The sequence below is a fragment of the Chlorocebus sabaeus genome, chromosome 1 (assembly GCF_047675955.1).
Source record: "Chlorocebus sabaeus isolate Y175 chromosome 1, mChlSab1.0.hap1, whole genome shotgun sequence".
Classification (NCBI taxonomy): domain Eukaryota; kingdom Metazoa; phylum Chordata; class Mammalia; order Primates; family Cercopithecidae; genus Chlorocebus; species Chlorocebus sabaeus.
The window spans coordinates 33,473,638-33,490,714 of record NC_132904.1 but is presented as its reverse complement, the minus strand read 5'-3'; the positions used below and the strand labels follow the sequence as shown (position 1 = coordinate 33,490,714).

Sequence of the window (17,077 nt, the reverse complement as noted above, 5' to 3'; positions counted from 1 at the left end):
ACACACACAAGTATTATGGAGGAATTCATACCTATTGACATAAGAGGATGATCATGTCTTTCTCTTGCACTTTCTAACTATGTGACCTTAAGTGTCACAAAATTTTTCAGCCTCAGTCTTCTCATGTGCAAAACAGGGTAACTACATGGTTATGAGGATTAAATGAAATAGTGAACTTGAAAGCATTTGGCACAGGACTTGGTACACGGTAAACATTCAATAAATGTTCTAATCTGCATCAAATAAGAAAAAGTATCTGTCTGTACATAGTTTAATAAGAGAGGGTGCTTTTCTCCGCCCAGCACTCCTCTGTTGGGCCTCTCTCTCCCTCCTCCTTTAAATGTTTCATGATAGGAGGGGTGAGGCTCTCTTCTAAGGCATCTTTAACAACCATTGCCTGTTGAATTCTTTCATAGGTTGAGTCCTAATTGGGAAATGCTTATAAGCAAAAATCCAGCTGTGCATAGCAAGGCAAAAGTATATGATTAAAGAGTAAAACTGCTTGCAGAACAAAATCCACCGACTGTCCTGGTATGTTTATTATATAATCCAATTGTTAAAAAAATGAAATTTGCATCTAACTATTCAAAAATAACCTGAAGAAAACAGCAATAGTTTTATTTTTTTACTTATGCACAATTATAATCCTAACTTTCAGTGAAAGAGGTAATTATTTTAGTGTTAGGTATAATTTTGTTTTTTGTTTTTTTTTTTCCCCCATAAAGTAGTTCAGGAGTCAAAGCTGGATGCAGTGACTCATGCTTATAATCTCAGCATTTTCGGAGGCCAAGGTGGGAGGATCTCTTGAGCCCAGTAGTTCAAGGCCAGCTTGGACAACATGGCAAGACCCATCTCTACAAATAAAAAAATTTAAAATATTAGCCAGGCCGAGTGGTGCATTCCTGTAGTCCTGGCTACTTGATAGACTGAGGCGAGAGGATCACTTGAGCCCAGGAATTTCAGGGTTGCACTGAGTATGACTGTGCCACTGCACTCCAACCTGGGTGTCAGAGTAAGACTGTGTCTCTTTTTTTTTTTTTTTTTTGAGATGGAGTTTCGCTCTTGTTGCCCAGACTGGAGTACAATGGCATGATCTTGGCTCACCACAACCTCTACCTCCTGGGTTAAAGTGATTCTCCTGCCTCAGCCTCCCAAGTAGCTGAGATTACAGGCATATGCCACCATGCCTGGCTAGTTTTTGTATTTTTAGTTGAGATGGGGTTTCTCCATATTGGTCAGGCTGGTCTCGAACTCCTGACTTAAAGTGATCTGCCCACCTCAGTTTCCCAAACTGCTGGGATTACAGGCATGAGCCACCATGCCCAGTCTGATCCTGTCTCTTGAAAAAATAAAATAAAGGCAGGGGACAGTGACTCACACCTATAATCCCAGCACTTTGGGAGGCCAAGGTGGGCAGATCACTCAAGGTCAGGAATTCATGACCAGTCTGGCCAACACGGTGAAACCCTATCTCTACTAAAAATACAAAAAATTAGCCAGGTGTGGTGACAGATACCTGTAATCCCAGCTACTCAGGAGGCTGAGGGAGGAGAATTGCTTGAACCCAGGAGGCAGAGATTACAGTGAGCCGAGATCACGGCACTGCACTCCAGCCTGGGCAACAGTGAGACTCCATCTCAAAATAAATAAATAAATAAATAAATAAAATGAAAAATACCTTCAAAATGCTTCTAGTAGGATTAGTTATATAAGTGTGAAATCATTACCATTATTAAATATTTCTTCTGTAATATATCTATAAACAGTGTCATCCTCACTAGAAGTAGAACATATTCACAGGCTAAGTAGAATATGCAAAACACGACAGTAACAGGGTTTCAGATAACACCCCTGCACATTGCCAATTAAACAAGAACTAATTGTTCATTAGAAGTTAAAGAAATAAAAATATGTTAATTTTAATTTGACTGACACTAAATATTATGGTACTCTAAAGAATACAGATAAAGGCATTGACTTATGTTTTATTAACACATGCATAGTTTATTCACTGACACACAGAAAAACTACAGTTTTTCCTTTACTTCCTATTTCGCAACAATTTTAGATCACTATGTGCTCCCCTCTGATGCCACCACCTAGGGTAACCTTCCACCCTTTTTTAAAAAAGACATTCATGTCCATAGTGGTTGAGTCTGGACTCTGGAGCCGCAGTGACTGGGTTTGCCTCCCTGCTGGCCACTTATAAGCTGCGTCACTTTGGACAAGTTATATAACATCTTTGTGCTTCAGTTTCTTCATCTGCAAAATGGGGATAAAAATAGTAACCACTTCATAAAATTGATGTGTTTGGCACATAGTAGGCACCATGTGTCAGCTATTGGGGAACAGAGTCCTGGTGGTCCTCAAGTTGGAACAGTTCATGTAGATTTTCCAAAGGGCATGCAAGTGCGGATAGTTTTAAGAAAACCAACTTCTAGATTCTTGCCTTCTATATAGAGGTACTTTAAAAAAGTACATCTTCTAAGAAGCTGCCTGTCCTAACTAGAGTTTAATCTTGGAAGTCTCTATTTCTCATTTTACAAAAGAAAAATATTCCCTTTTGGCCCATTCCAAGGTTTCAAACCAAGAAACAACTCCACAATTCCTTTAATCAAGAAATTATGCATGCTCTCCCCAACCTATATTACTAATATATTTTTTCATAAATTTTCTTTTTATGTTTGCTAAATATCAGAAATGGTAATATATTCATGCTGTTTTGAATAACTGCATGCTACCAATAATTATAATGAAAACCCAACCCTGATGAAATTTTTCTACACTTATAACCTTATGGTCAAAGGCCTTTTTTTTAAAAAAAAAAAAACCTTATTATAGTATGTTGTTATTGCAGATAACAACATGTTATGTAAGACAGAGTAGCCTATAAAAAACTTTCAATTATAAATGATAAAATTCTATGAAAAAAATGGAATAAATATATAAGTTTAAGGAAAAACTTTGCTGAAGAAGAGCTTGTTAATGTTTTTAATGTTTTAAAATATCTACAGTATTCAAGTCTGGGGCTAGAAACATTATGTATATGTGTATGTGTGACACCCTGTCATGCTTAAAACAAAGAACTCTCTTAAAACAAGAAACTCTATCTTCATCATCTATATTCACACACATCCTGTTGTTTCTCTGTTTCTCTAGAAAACTCTACTACACACTCTTTCATGTGGGGAGTGTCAAAAGCACACAGGAGTCACCTTAAAGGTAATTCAACTGGCCAAAAATGGGACACTTTGAAGAGTAAAAAATAAAAATAAAAGATTGAAACATCAAACATATAAATCCATGATTATCTAATAACACTAAAATTAAAATGTATACTTCAATTCTCATCGCTCACCTTCGGAGACTGTTGGAGCACCAACTTAGTGTCCTGGAAAAGAATGTACTTTTTCTTCTTTCCTGAGTTGGCTATAATTCAGGAGAAACAAATAGATGATGAAAGAAAATTCTTAATAGAAGAATCACAGCTAATAAATATAGATGGAACAAAAGAATTAGAAAATCACCATTGCATAAACTCTAATGAAATAATGGACCCAGATAATGTTTGTCCAGGCAATGTTTGTCATCATAAGATGAAAGGACAAAGGCAAATTTATAACAGATGAATCTGACTGATAATACTTATACTATTGATTCATATTAATATCACTAGAATAAGACAACTAGAAATTGCTTCTCCTTGTGTAATTCCACAGGAATTATAAACACGGGAATACCTATGAAGCATTCTTGCCATAACCACTGAATCTAACCAAGTTTCTAGATCGAATTTCTAGGGTTTTTTTCTCATAAATGTGTGAAGTAGAGAAACATGTTATAAGACATGGCAGAGAAAACAGAGAAAGGAGAAGTGTTACAAATGAAGAGACTCAAGAATCATAGGCAGGCGGATCACAGGGTCAGGAGTTTGAGACCAGCCTGGCCAATATGGTGAAACCCCGTCTCTACTAAAAATACGAAAAAAAAAAAAAAAAAAAAAAAAAATTAGCCCGGCATGGTGGCATATGCCTGTAATCCCAGTTACTCAGGAGGCTGAGGCAGGAGAATTGCTTGAACCCGGGAGGCGGAGGTTGCGGTGAGCCACGATTGCACCACTGCACTCTAGCCTGGGCGACAGAGAGAGACTCCATCTCAAAAAATAAATAAATAAATAAAAATCACTTCAACTAAATACAATGCATAAATATTTAAGTATTATTTAGTTCCTGATTTGAACAAACTATCATAAGGCATACATTTTTGAGACAATTGGTGACACATGAATATATACTGCTTACTACTTCATATTAAGGAAATGACTTTATTGAATATGAATAAACGGTACTACCATGATAAACCTTCTTTGTTAGACATATAAACCAAGGTATATGTGAGTACAATATGATTGGAGTTTGCTTTAAAATACTCCAATAGAAAAGAGTAAGGGAGTAAAGGTAAGAATGTCAGAAAGCTGATGATTGTTTAACTTGGGTGAAGGGTACATGGAGGTTTTACTGTTTTTCCTCTTGTATGTGTTTGAAAATGTTCATTAAAATATTTTAAACAAATTATATGGAATTCATATTCTATTAGATATATTTTTAAATACACAGTTTTATTTTTTAAATGTCAACATTCATAGCATACCCGAAATCACATATTTTCCAACTACTTAAGCTTGTAACAAGAAATGTTAAGTGTCAAATTAAAATGTACAAGAGAGTATATGTTTTTCAAAATTGTATTACAGAGTACATGAGCAAAAGTATTTGAAGGTCTTGTTCTGGACAATAACTACCTCCAGCCTCAGAAGTAAGGAGAGGAAGGAGAGAATTCAAGTGGGACAGAGCTGACAAACAACCTCCTAATCCTCTTTCCCAGGTAAACTGGGACTTGCTTAGCTCTTCTGCATTTCCCTAGAGGGTGAGAAACAGGTTCTCATAATTCCTCCACAACGAACTAGGTGCTTAAGACTGCACCTATGCTTAAGACTGCCATAGAATCACCGTAATTTAACACTCCTTTTGTAGCTTGGTCTAGGTCCCCTAAACCAGATAGTTATGATCAGTGCATTAGTTCAAAATCCCAAATTGTGAGGGAGGGTTAGTAAAGTTCAAAGTAAAGCATACTGTCAGGTCGAAAATTACCTTGATGTAATGGTAGCCACCAAGTACACTACCAGGCAGGCTAAATCTGAGGGCTCACAGACCAAATTAACATGTTCATTTCATACAATTTACTAAATAAATGTAAAACAAAAAGCAATGGGAAAGCAATGAAATAGGCTGACACTCTTATGATAGGATGTGAGTCGCAGGACCACCCTATAGGTATCCTGGGTTCCATGTTAGTCACATCCTCTGTTTTCTCTGTGCCACATCAGCCTTCCCTATAATAATTCAGATTTGAGTCAGGTGACCCAGATAGTAGGTGCCAGGGGTCAAAGGCACATACTTGATAATGAGAGAAACAAAGGGAAAGTTATACCTGAATAAAGAGGTAGCTTGCCAATTAACAGTGAAGAATTATGGGTTTTATTTGCATTTCTTGGGCATAGTACCAAGGGCCAATATAGGACCTTACTGGATGTCATAAGTAGGTGGCATGGCACAGCTGTCAGCCCAGAAGTGACAAGATCATAAATTGGTCTTTCTACCTTTCTATCAAATAAATACAAACTTGTCTAGTCCTTCATGACCCATTTATTTCGTCTTGGCAAGTTTTATAGGTTAGCAACTTGTTTACTATGTATATTTAGTACATCTTCTAAATTCTGCTTTTCTTTCTCAAACTACATGCTTACTCATATCTATATTAATACATGCTAGAAGTTTCACCTGTATCTCCTAACATACTAGCTGACTTCCTATCTATCATCAAATTTCTTACACATTTCATTATCTCATTTGTTTTCTTCTATAGCAGAATTGAATATTCTAACTCACATTTTCTAGTGGGATGGAGATGACACAGCAGAGAAAAGCATGCATGTGGAAGAAAGACACAAGTGAAGAAAAGAAATATGGAATTACTATCATCTTCAAAGATTTCAGGTCTCTTTCTCTAGCTTCCAACTCAGCTAGTAAACAGTCATATGTTACCTCTCAAAGGCCAGTCCTAATGTACATTGGAAACACTTAGGTAGAGTTTTAGGTCATATTCCACTAAGTGAGAGGTTGTATCTGTCCCTTGAAAACTGCATTCCAGCAGCAAATACCTTATTTTCTGCCACTCAACATGCCCTCACCTATTTAATTGCCAGTTACCTCCACCAATGCTGAAACGGCATCCCCATACCACAGTGGAAGCCATTATACACTGTGGTAGGAACTTCAGGTGTGTTAAAATATTGGCAAGGTAGATAATGACTGTTGGTTCAGGGGATATAAGTTGCTGCCACATTCAACCTTACTAGGAGACATGGAGATCTCATTTGCAAAGCCCCATCTCCAATAGAGCTGGTCCAGAAGGCTAACCATTCAATTCAATTAAGAAAGACACTTGATTCTTCATTAAATCTACCTTTCTGGTGTTGTGTAAACATGTAAATCACACATATACACCTGCATTGCCAAATTATTCTTTTTAAAATTAATTTTACAACAACTAAAATATAGTTTACTATGGAATAGTCTACTCTTCCACAATGTAATAGTCATATCCCTGAGTAAACTTGCATTATGAAAACTCATTTTATAAAAACAATAGTTTAATTTTTTTTAAGTGGGGAGGTTAAGAACTAGAGTTCCAGACTCTCAAATAGGTTATGTTTCCCGTTGGAATTTCAGTGATAAATGTTTTTTCTTGTTTATTTTAATAGCTATAATTGTACAACTAGACAAACTAAATGTCTTAGAGTAAATCTAGCTATTTAGCTTTTGCCTTATTCTATGCTACCAGACTATGTTTAGTAAAGCAGTTCTTGCATATTCTTATCACTTTATTATCCTGTCATCTATTGTTATGATGAACAAATCAATTTTATGTAAACATAAACAAGGTACCTGTGTGGCCCTCCAAATGTGTTTTCCCTAAAACCACTTTGCTAATTCCTGACCCCATCATCTATCCATTCAATCAACAAATTATTGAGTACCAACTACTTCCAGATTTGAAAACAAGACAATGAATTCAATGTTGACAAGATAATATTGTTCCTCCAACTGGTTGAATTTTCATTATAATGAATGTAAACACAATTTTAATTAACTTGTCTTATTAAAGACAATTTAAATGATTATAATTGAAGTTATTACAGAAATGCTCATATTAAGATTTAAAAGTATATTTAAAAATCTACTCTTGGAATTAGCAATCATTATAATTTTTTTGTTTTTAATCTTTAATCTATGATTTTACAGATTTTTTTTAAACAAAGGTGTGGCCATAATAAATATACAGTTCATACGCAAGGCTGTTTGTGGTGGCTCACACGTGTAGCCCCAGCTACTTGGGAGGCTGAGGCAGGATGGTTGCTGGAGTCCAGGAGTTCAAGTCCATACTGGACAACATAGCAAGGCCCAGTCTCCAAAAAAACAAAATAAAATATATACAGCTGGGTTCAATGAATGACAGTATTCCTAAATTACTAAATATTTGTTGAGAACATGATTTTTTATTACCTGTTTAATATCCTAGTTAGTGGCTCCAAATACTTCTTACTGTGATCAAAGCTGTAATTCTTATATATATATATACCTTTGACCACACCACTGAATAGTTCTTTAAGTCTAGAAGCTAAATCCCTAGATCAAAATAAATGCACATTTTTAATGCTGTTGTGTATCTCCAAAACGAATTGCTTTTTGGAAATGAATCAATTTCTAAAATTATCAGAAGTATTATATGAAAGCCCATCTAACAGTACCCATTAGTGGAGCAAAATATTATTTTCTTAATTTTGCCAGTTTTAGAAAAATGTTATAACTAGTAGTGAACATTTAATTTTTAAAATTTTTAATTATTCAATCTTTTAAAATTATATCAATACTCAAGGAAGAATATCAAGGGATCAACAGTGAGATTTTATAAATTGTAAATTAGCTTAGTTCTACTTAGGAAAACATTTAATTAAAAGAAGAAATTCCTAAAATATAGAATATGTATGTTAAGCTCCTAGATATTTTAAAGATAACTAAGTTCAAAATATCTAATTAGCCCAGTGTCCCCTTTCCCATATACTTATGAGAACATATCCAATTATCTTGAAAAAGGTAATTAAAATTACTATTAATAATCTTGATACTAAGACATGTTATAATTCATTTGATAATTACATTTCCCACAAAGACACTGTCAACATAAACTGTGAAACTGTAGATCCATCCTGTTTACAAGTATCAGAAACAATATGCTCATTGTTCTGTTGTACTTAAATGCTGCATTGCAGTTTTTCTTAAAAGGTAATACGTGACATGAAACATGTCTGATTTTATGCTTCATAATTTCCATTCTGTTGTTTAACACTCAAAAAATTATATTTATGTATCACACGTCAGAAAATGATTTAAATAATTTAACTAAGTAATAGCAACCATACCTTTCATTTCAAATACAAAATAGAAATCTTTTGTTCCTAGATGTTAAAAATCACCTTTAATCAGAAATGCAAATGTTTACATTTTTTAATTTATGTAGCTAATATTAAATATTTGGTTGAATTGTTCATGTTTTATATTTTCAGAAATTTATTATGAATCAAAATATTAAGTCATAAAAACAGGAGACATCAAAAAACTACATTTCAAGATTGACTCATGAATTTTAAAAATTCATTATTTCTATTCACTATTGATTTTTTATAACAAGGAAAAGAAAGAAGAATAAATGTAATTATTTTGATTTTTAAAAACACTACAGGAAAAGGTACTAATTTAAGCCAGGCTGAAGTTTACATTATTTATTGCTATTTTTCTTCAAAAATATGCATTAGAATAAATATTTTTCTAAATACTAAAGTAAATACAATGCATGGTTCTGGCATATTTACTTCTTTGAAAAGGTGTTCTGAATTTTAGACAACATAAATACTAGGCACTGCAGTGGTTGCCATAGTAACAAATCAATAGAAGCATAAAAATACATGCAATTTTTCAAACATACCCACTTTTTTCATAAATATGCATATGTTATAGGTAAAAGATTATTCAACCCTTGCTTTACCTCCCCTTTTAGCAGGAGATACATGTAATTCTTTAGAAATAGAAGATTATCACATAGCAATGGAGCAGGCTCAAAAAAGTTTTTAAATATTATGTGGGAAATCTTAAGGTCTTTTAACATACATTTTCCAAAATGAAGGCAGGAAAAAAACTTCTTTCACTCTATCTTACTTTAATGGACAGTGTTCTTTAGGTAAGGGTAAAAGCACATAAACTTCTTTTCCTCCCAAGCATGAAATTTCCTTTTATTTTGCATAAGTTTATTATTCACATGCATAAATGCAGCACATGACCTGTTGATCCCAAAGAACCAGAATTTGTTGTTTTTTTGTTTGTTTGTTTGTTTGTTTGAGAGGGAGTCCCGCTCTGTCGCCCAGGCAGGAGTGCAGTGGCCGTATCTCCACTCACTGCAAGCTCCGCCTCCCGGGTTCACGTCATTCCCCTGCCTCAGCCTCCCATGTAGCTGGGACTACAGGCGCCCGGCTAATTTTTTGTATTTTTAGTAGAGACGGGGTTTCACCGTGTTAGCCAGAATGGTCTCGATCTCCTGACCTCGTGATCCGCCCCTCTCGGCCTCCCAAAGTGCTGGGATTACAGGCGTGAGCCACCGCCCCCGGCTTGAACCAGAAGTTGTTTAACGCTAATCCAGGAACTACTACTTGAGTAAAGGATCTTTTCTTTTTCCACTCCCCTAATATAAATACAATCTTCCTATTTACAGGTTTCCAAATGAGGAGGTACTTATAAAGTCTTCTGAATTTTACACTGATAGTTTAAAGGGCTGCAGAGGGAAGCAATTCCACAAGCCATTATGTGAAGCTTGACATCTATTGAAAGGTACTGTAAGCCAAGCAAAACAGAACAGAAAAGATGGCTCAACTATTATTGAGAAACATATCCTTCAAACCTGATTACAAAAATTTGGACCTCCAATTTGCTTTAACAATAATTATTAGATAATATTCTCCTGGGGTGAAGTATAAAACCTTGTAAAGATCACCATCTAGGCAGAGTGACAAATGTAAGGTAACAAAACAGTGCTCTAGGGCTTACCTTGTGCTCACTCCATAAAGAAACCATGTGCTGTCATGGCTAAGGATTGACTAGTCTACCAGAGGAAAAGCAATGACAAACATCCTTATCATGTATATACACGATCCTGTTTACTTTTATTGAAGATAAATCATTTATTTACTTAAATAATGATATACAGGAATAATTAGCATTATGTTTTTTCTAAACAAGCTCAAACATAATTCAACATGAACATAATAAAAACATGATAGAAAAAGGCACTGCCCTCAGTGAGCTCATAGTTTGATACTTAGCAATGTAAGACCTTTCGACTATTGTATTAAACTTTCAACACAACAACTTCATAATTCGACTAGTCAAGGCATTCCATATATTTAGGCAGTATGACTTAATTTCCTATCTACAATGTACAGCTCAATCTCAAAACAAAGATAACAGCTTTTGGGTTAACTTGAGAGTCCACTTAATAACAACATGACTAGCTCAATAAGTCCTTGGAGAAATATCACATCCACTTAAATTCATATAATTACATCCTGCTACCTTTAATATTCTAAAACAAATACTCAGAATCTGAGATGACCCCTAAAATGAAAGGCAAAAGATTATGTAGCCCTCTAGGAGACAGGAAGAAATAATCTCATCCTTATTGCCATTAGGCATTTAGATTAGATCAGGTTTAACTTAGATTATAGTTTTCATTTTGCCAGGTTGGAGATGCAATTAGAATCACTATTTTACTCACATTGTGTTCCCTGACACATAAACTTAAGGTCTCTGTTTTCCGCCTCTTTTTCTATACACTATAACACATATACAAGTGTACACAAACACACACAACACACAGACATTCATATGCACTTACAAACATATATGCTTAATGTATTGGTTCTTCTACCATATACATAATTTCCATTTTGAATTTTTCAACTTCAGTAAATTTGACTTGCCAACCAAGGTGATGGCCACCTCTTCACAATTTTCACAATATCGGCAAGGTCTTTTTGATTTAGTTGGAAGCAACATAAATGAGAACCTAATACTTTGCAAAATTCTTCATCCAAATTGGTACAAAGCATGACCTTTTTCTACACCTGAGCTATATGGGAGCACAGCCTGAAACAGCCTGCCACAAATAGGACACTTCTTTGGAATCTAATGCTTTAAGTATTCAAAAAGTGAAATATCCATTTTACTTGATAAATTATCTGTTAATTTTAGTATAAAATGGTTTCAACAGATGGTTTCCATTTGATAATAAACCACATGGAGACAGTAAACACAAGCATTTATAACCTACAACATTGGTGACAATGCCTAAATATGTGGCCCACTATCTTCAGTGTTATTCAGAGTGTAGAAACATCTAGAACCTGATGATTTTCCCAAAACCAACTGTTGGCTACAGATTTAGATAATATTTTCTTAAATGTCTTATTCTTAAGGATAATTTATAGCTTCAAGTCTGATGTTCGATATTTACTTGAAAGTCTTTGATTATAAATGCCAACACCCACTTAGCAATGCTAAACCTCGAAGCATAACAGAATAAGCACAGTGAACTGCCTGACATGTTGAGGCACCATACTAGGTAATCCAACCACCTTTGATTACTGGATAATAACAAGAAAATTCTTCAACTTACAGAGCCTAGTGTAAATAGAAAAGTCTATGACTGCAGGTTATGGAAATAGATAATCAGTCTCTAAGTACACCGTAATTTTTTTTTTTTTGAAGGGATAGTTAGTTCAAACTTTAAGAAGTCCAAAAGTAAGTTAAAATATGAGTCAAAGGCCAGGCACGGTGGCTCATGCCTGTAATCCCAGCACTTTGGGAGGCCAAGGCAGGAGGATCACGAGGTCAAGAGATAGAGACCATCCTGGCCAAAATGGTGAAACCCTGTCTCTACTAAAAATACAAAAATGAGCCCGGTGTGGTGACAGGTGCCTGTAGTCCCAGCTACTCAGGAGGCTGAAACAGGAGAATCTCCTGAACCTGGGAGACGGAGGTTGCAGTGAGCCAAGATCGTGCCACTGCACTCCAGCCTGGCGACAGAGTGAGACTTGGTCTCAAAACAAAAAACAAAAAATTATGAGTCAAATATTTATGACTGTCAACACAGAATAGATGTGGATGTGAGTACTGCAAAAGGAAAGAAGAATATCTTTTTATTCCTCTTCTCTTTCCTACCAACTCTTTTTAACTAAATCTCTCTGCTTTCACCATCTCAAAATGATGGAAAGATATCATTGGAAAAGCGATGTCCATTTTTAAAGCAAGAGGGAAATTATTTTGGTAATTATACAGCTTAGTTTAACTGGGGGCATGAATACAGTATAAGAAGAGCCAAATATGCCAGATGAACTTAGTAGCTTTCTATGATAGAATGACAGGTCATATTATCACGCAAGAAGTGAACAGTGTACTCTATTTCAATGTGTAAGCCTTTTTATTCCCTTCTCCAATTCAGCAGGATAGGGTAAAATGATTTAGGAAGAAAGGAATTTAAAAATTGACTTCAATGCTAGAACAATGGCTACTGATGCATCTCTCTTTTAAGGATCTGTTTCAGAATAAAGTCAGTCTTTTTACTGATGACTGATAGGAATCTTGGCTTACTTTACATTTTGACTCAATCACATCAGGTCTCTGAGAGCTGTGAAATTTTTAGAAAGGTATTGCCTTATTTTTTTTTTCCCTCAACTTTTGACCTTTTTTTCCCTGTAGAGCTCTTAAATGACTTGTTAATTCAACTAAGTGGTGTTGCACTGGGACAACAGTTGCACTGGCCCAACAGTGCGACACCACTGTAAATACAAACTCAAATTAGATAGAAATTTTGAGAGGAAACAAGGAAGCACTTTGTGAATGAATTGAAAGGATTTTCTATGGCTAGAGAGAGTAATCAATATTGGAGTGGTGCTTAAAATATAAGTGCTGGCACAAACACTTGAAACTTGAAGAGTGTGAAGAATACCTCTCATTTGGTTAGAGGAGAAATAATGTAAAAATCAATTGTGTGGAGTCAAGGGATTAACCCCCTTTTCATGAAGAGAAATCTCTGTATCATGAGACCAGCTGGCTAACTACATGAGAGGGCTGGGAACACAACTATGCTGGAAAGAGGCCTCACTAGGGAAAGGAAGTCCAACATTTGGCTTGTATTACAGAATCAGGCAAGAGCCAACAGTATGTTGAACTAAGCTGCCTACGAACCAGGAGAATTGTTCCTCATTATGTAATTGACATACCTATTTTCCCAATCTCTGTCACCATTTAAGCATTTAAAATAATAATTTAGATATCTTAGAAAGAAAATGTTTGGTTACTGAATTATTGTCTGATCTAACGTTCTTTTTCCTTTTCATTTTCTTAAAGTCAGAGTCTCACTCTGTTGCCCAGGCTGGAGTGCAGTGGCACAATCTCTGCTCACCGCAACCTCTGCCACTCAGGTTCAAGGGATTCTCCTGCCTCAGTCTCCTGAGTAGCAGGGATTACAGGCGCCCACCACTACACCCGGCTAATTTTTTGTATTTTTAGTAGAGACGGGGTTTCACCATGTTGGCCAGGCTTGTCTCGAGCTCCTGACCTCAAGTGATCTGCCTGCCTCGACCTTCCAAGGTGCTGGGATTACTGGTGTGAGCCACTGCACCTGGCTGATGATCTTAACTTTCTTTCTAAGCGTCCATACCAGGGAAACATTCAATCAGGGATGCTCCCAGGCTAGAAAGGGAAGAGTGCCCCAAGGCGTTATTTGTACCAGTACACCCAAAAGGAAATAAGTAACTATTCCCAATTGCTCTTCTCTCAGCTCTGTCAACACAAGTGAGTCACACGCTTTTCTTCCCCTCTTACCTTAGGACATTCCAGAATGTTTAGAGGAGATTGCTACAGTATAAAAAAAGCTATGCCAGATAAAACTGACTTTATTTTATAACACACACACACACAAAAGAACAAGGGGGAATTATTTATATTTACCAAGCCAAGACTCTAACAAATAATTTATTTAAGTTAATAACTGAAGAAAATGTAGCTAAAGAAAATGTCCCTGTAGTTTCAGGAAACATGAAAGTAGTGCACTGTAATGCAAAGACTACTGGGACTGGATCATGAAGTTCTAAAGTTCTGGTCCTAGGATGAGGCCAAACCTGTGGTAAATCCTAAACTCTTTTCTGTACATTTTCCCTACCTGTCTAAAAAACGGGGGTGTGAAATACTGAAAAAAAGGGACAAACTCTAAAGTTCTCTGTTCTAAAATTTTAGTCATTTAACAGAAGAGTTTTACATATAAGAGCTAAGGTGGTATGGCAGAAAATGCAACAGATCTGGACTCAACTGACTTGAGTTTGAATTTTTGCCTCTGTCTCTTCCCATTCTCATGGCTTTATGTGTATGATAATGGTATCTTCCTTACCTACCTCACAGGACTGTTAAAAGGATCAAATGAAAACATATGCAATATGTAATAGTGCTTGTTAATCATAAATGTTAGTTCCTGTTTTTATATTTAGGTCTGCCTCCTGAATTGCCCAAGAAAAAATGTCTAGACATGGTAGAAAGGATTCCAGAGACTCTAAGTATATATAAAATGCAAACATATACAATTGAATATAAACAGAATGGTTTCAAAGTAGCATGTACAAAAATCTATTTTATTGATTTATAATCATATTACCTTCTTCATAAATAAAGATCCATAAAGATGGATGCAAGATGGCATGCATCTGCAAGGGATGGAATTCCACAGATAAAACCAGAGCAAAAAGGTCCAAAAGGACGGACTGAATGAAGACACAGCCTCATTAGCACAAAGAAATACTCAACTCATTACATATCGATTAGCAACTAATACCTATCTTTAGAGAGACAGTAAAATATAAATTAATATATGTTAGTAAAATCGAACCAAATATGTTTCTAATCTTTTTTTATTATTATACTTTGAAGTTCTAGGATACATGTGCACAATGTGCAGGTTTGTTACATATGTATACATGTGTCATGTTGGTGTACAGCACCCATTAACTCATCATTTACATTAGGTATATCTCCTAATGCTATCCCTCTCCCCTCCCCCCACCCCACAACAGGCCCCCGTGTGTGACGTTCCCCTCCTATGTCTAAGTGTTCTCATTGTTCAATTCCTACCTATGAGTGAGAACATGTGGTGTTTGGTTTTCTGTTCTTGTGATAGTTTGTTGAGAATGATGGTTTCCAGCTGCATGCATGTCCCTACAAAGGACATGAACTCATCCTTTTTTATGGCTGCATAGTATTCCATGGTGTATATGTGCCACATTTTCTTAATCCAATCTGTCACTGATGGACATTTGGGTTGGTTCCAAGTCTTTGCTATTGTGAATAGTGCCACAATAAACATACGTGTACATGTGTCTTTATAGCAGCATGATTTATAATCCTTTGGGAATATACCCAGTAATGGGATGGCTGGGTGAAATGGTATTTCTAGTTCTAGATCCTTGAGGAATCGCCACACTGTCTTCCACAATGGTTGACCTAGTTTACAGTCCCACCAACAGTGTAAAAGTGTTTCCTATTTCTCCACATCCTCTCCAGCACCTGTTGTTTCCTGACTTTTTAATGATTGCCATTCTAAATGGTGTGAGATGGTATCTCATTGTGGTTTTGATTTGCATTTCTCTGATGGCCAGTGATGATGAGCATTTTTTCATGTGTCTGTTGGCTGTATGAATGTCTTCTTTTAAGAAGTGTCTGTTGATATCCTTCGCCCACTTTTTAATGGGGTTGTTTTTTCTTGAACATTTGTTTGAGTTCTTTGTAGGTTCTGGATATTAGCCCTTTGTCAGATGAGTAGATTGCAAAAATTTTCTCCCATTCTGTAGGTTGCCTGTTCACTCTGATGGTAGTTTTTTTTGCTGTGCAGAAGCTCTTTAGTTTAATGAGATCCCATTTGTCAATTTTGGCTTTTGTTGCCATTGCTTTTGGCATTTTAGACATGAAGTCCTTGCCCATGCCTATGTCCTGAATGGTATTACCTGGTTTTCTTCTAGGGTTTTTATGGTTTTAGGTCTAACAGTTAAGTCTCTAATCCATCTTGAATTAATTTTTCTATAAGGTATAAGGAAGTGATCCGATTTCAGTTTTCTACATATGGTCAGCCAGTTTTCCTAGCACCATTTATTAAATAGGGAATCGTTTCCCCATTTCTTGTTTTTGTCAGGTTTGTCAAAGATCAGATGGTTGCAGATGTGTGGTATTATTTCTGAGGGCTGTGTTCTGTTCCATTGATCTATATCTCTGTTTTGGTACCAGTACCATGCTGTTTTGGTTACTGTAGCCTTGTAGTATAGTTTGAAGTCAGGTAGTGTGATGCCTCCAGCTTTGTTCTTTTGGCTTAGGATTGTTTTGACCATGTGGGCTCTTTTTTGGTTCCATATGAAGTTTATAGTAGTTTTTTTTCCAATTCTGTGAAGAAAGTCATTGGTAGCTTAATGGGGATGGGATTGAATCTATAAAAAATATGGAACACTTCACGAATTTGTGTGTCATCCTTGCGCAGGGGCCATGTTAATCTGCTCTGTATTGTTCCAATTTTAGTATATGTGCTGCCAAAGCAAACACTTTTTTCTTTTTTTAAGACAAGGGTCTTGCTGTGTTGCCCAGGCTGGAGTGCAGTGGTGTGATCTTAGCTCACTGGAACCTCTACCTCCCAGGTTCAAGTCATTCTCCTGCCTCAGCCTCTGAGGAGCTGGGACGACAGGCATGCACCACCACACCAGGCTAATTTTTGTATTTTTAGTAGACATGTGGTTTCACCATGTTGGCCAGGCTGGTCTCGAACTCCTGACCTCGAGTGATCCACCCACCTCAGCCTCCCAAGGTGCTGGGATTAC

At 36.1% G+C, this 17,077-nt stretch overlaps 1 protein-coding gene and 1 non-coding gene across 4 annotated transcripts in view; both read right to left on the bottom strand.

Annotated features, from left to right (window-relative positions):
- The window catches only part of DCDC1 (doublecortin domain containing 1), a 505,142-nt gene that overhangs the window by 480,832 nt on the left and 7,233 nt on the right, over positions 1–17,077 (bottom strand). For all 3 annotated transcript variants that reach the window (XR_012093393.1, XM_008002854.3, XM_073017517.1), the window contains exon 2: positions 3,359–3,429. The gene's annotated coding sequence lies outside the window, so the exon portion shown is untranslated. The remainder of the gene's footprint in view (positions 1–3,358; positions 3,430–17,077) is intronic.
- Positions 16,699–16,805, bottom strand: LOC119624537 (U6 spliceosomal RNA). Its single transcript, XR_005240703.1, has one exon. It is a non-coding gene; the product is annotated as a U6 spliceosomal RNA (small nuclear RNA).